The sequence below is a fragment of the Echinops telfairi genome, unplaced genomic scaffold, assembly GCF_000313985.2.
Source record: "Echinops telfairi isolate 266 unplaced genomic scaffold, ASM31398v2 ScPeMD7_70;HRSCAF=299, whole genome shotgun sequence".
In the NCBI taxonomy this organism is placed as follows: domain Eukaryota; kingdom Metazoa; phylum Chordata; class Mammalia; order Afrosoricida; family Tenrecidae; genus Echinops; species Echinops telfairi.
Genome location: NW_022103968.1, coordinates 20,851,363 through 20,854,056, shown reverse-complemented (window position 1 = coordinate 20,854,056; position 2,694 = coordinate 20,851,363). Strand labels below are relative to the sequence as shown.

The following is a 2,694-nucleotide window of genomic DNA, read 5'->3' as shown; positions in this document are numbered from 1 at the left end:
TTTTAACGGAGCTATATTGCACCCTGACTGTCTCGTCTCTTCCTTGTGACCCTTCTGTGAGGGATGTCATTGTCCTGAAGCTATATGAAGCTGAAGAATGTTCGGCTAACACCCGACCCACGTACTTGAATCGCATTGAGCTGGGATGTCTTCTAGGTATAAAATTACTTCTTGATACAAAGTTCTTATACATGTAGGGTTTCACCGCTTTGGGTTCTCTAGAAATCCAGTCTGACACACCCACTATATCATTAGGGCTCCTTAAATCCACAGGCATTGAGACTAAGATTTGTAATGAGTCACAAAATAGAGGACTTAGCTAAAACGGCCATATTAATTAACTAACTGGACTGCATGCAGTGAGGGACAAGCTAGGATGTGGTCAATATTTGGGGGTATGGATTGAGTTATAGTGCTTGGCCCCTTTCTCCTTATAATCTCATTTGTTGCAAACTTTAAGGTTCAATGTCAAATATAAGAATAATGCGTGAGGCCCTTCCTAGGGTGGCATACACCAAGAAAACGGCCATGTTCAGTTCAAGTGTGAAGATTGTGAAGCCCAATGGTGAAAAGCCAGATGAATTCAAATCTGCCTTTTCCAGGCTCTTCCTGAGCTGCAGAACTTGGAGCTAAAGGCTCAGTGAAGGGAGCTGAATATAAATGCAGCCAAGGAAATCCAAATTGGTGGTGGCCAGAAAGCTATTATCATCTTTGTTCCTGTTCCTCAACTGAAATCTTTCCAGAAAATCCAAGCTCAGCTAGTACGGGAACTGGAGAAACAATTCAGTGGAAAGCACGCTGTCTTTGTTGCTCAGAGGAGAATTCTGCGTAAACCAACTTGGAAAAGCCGTACGAAAGCATCCCGGGAGCTGCTCTCTGACAGCTGTGCACGGTAACATCCTGGAAGACTTGGTCTTCCCCAGTGAAGTTACGGGGCAGTGAATCCATGTAAAGCTGAACAGCAGCAGTCTTATAAGGTTTCCTTTGGACAAAGCCCAGGAGAACAATGTAGAAGACGAGGCTGAAACCTTCTCTGGAGTTTATATGAGTGTCCCAGGCAAGGATGTTAATTTCCAATTCCCCAGGTTTTGATTGCAAATTAAAATACTGAATAAAATACTATTGACAATAAAAAACAAAAAAGAAGAACATGTGGGTTGACTGAGTTTACTCACTTAAGACAAAGTATAATTTCTGACACGTTGAGCTTGATCACTTATTTGGGTAGTTCAAATTTATTGAAATTGCTCAGTTTTTTTCTTAGAATGAATCATAATTCTATATACACATATATCTCTACCCCAGGATCCAATATAGTAGGTTACAAATTGACTACTAACCACAAAGTCAGCAGTTCAAAACCATCAGTAGCTCCTCAGGAGAAAGACAAGTCCATCTACTTCTGCAAACATTTACAGCCCCAGAAACTCAAGAGACAGTTCCGTTCAAACCCCTGTGGTCACTATGAGTCAAAGTCAACTCAACAGCTGTGAATGAGTATACCATAATCCTAATTTTTTGGCTTAAATTTTCTATGATCATATTCAATCAAATTTGGAAGCCAAATAAATAGACAATTCTCATTAGCTTGGACCTAAACTTGGGGCTATGTATGCAATAGTGAGAGAACCCCAAGACCCTAGAATTATATACCCAAACTCTTGGTTATTAAGAGGAAACAGGATTTCAAAATAAACTTATATGCTTATAGTCAACAGTAAGTACACAAGAATGCATGGGAAGTCCTTTCCTTGATGGACTTTGATGGACTCAGCAGAGCCCCCCAACTCTTAATAATAGTCAAATCTGAGCCCCCGGTGCCTAACTATTATAGTATTTTTCTTTTGAGACATGACTCCTTTACTTCTTGGGCTACAAGCTCTTTAAGTACATGGTTTGATGCCTCTCTAATTTCCAGTCTACCTGATTATATAATTGTAGATACTCAATGAAGAGCTTCCAGATTGCTAACGTAAAAGTCAGCAGTTGAAACCCGCAAGTTGCTCCTCGGGAGAAAGACAAGGCTTTCTGCTCCCATAAAGATTTACAACCTCAGAAACTTACAAGGGAAAGTTCTACTCTGTCCTGGAGGGTTCCCATGAGTCAGAATTGACTAGATGCCAGAGAGACCCATATCTGCCTAGATGGCTAAGGAGAGGCACTGTTGTGGACAAAAGGACTGAATCCTTAATGTTTTCTGATCTTGACTTGATGTGACCTGTTAATTTTCCTAATAAACCCAGATAATCATGAGTACTGCCTATGAGCTCTGCAGAAGGCTGCCATGGGAGAGACAGGGAGTGTCAGAATATGGTAGAGCAGTGGTTCTCAACCTTCCTAATGCCGTGACCCTTTTGATACAGTTCCTCATGTTGTGGTGACCCCCAACCACAACATTATTTTCTTTGCTATTTCATCACTGTAATTTTGCTACTGTTATGATCGCTGACCCCGGTAAAAGGGTTGTTTGACCCTCAAAGGGGTCGCAACCCACAGGTTGAGAACTGCTGGGCTAGAGGAAATGAGTGGGGAGTCGTGTCTGACTTCGGCCGGTCTCAGGTTGGTTTAGAGAGGATTCCTTCTTCTGGAGGAGGGCAGACATGGCTCCCATGCCATTTCCTCAAGTACCATCAGGAAGTGATGAGAAACTAGGACTGAACCCGATCTCCTTCTTCCATACTCAGCTCTTAACCA

The 2,694-nt window shown here is 42.0% G+C and overlaps 1 pseudogene; it reads left to right on the top strand.

Moving 5' to 3' along the window:
• The first annotated feature begins 528 nt into the window (after window positions 1-528).
• LOC101662858 lies at window positions 529-1,092 on the top strand (annotated as a pseudogene).
• The last annotated feature ends 1,602 nt before the right edge of the window (window positions 1,093-2,694 follow it).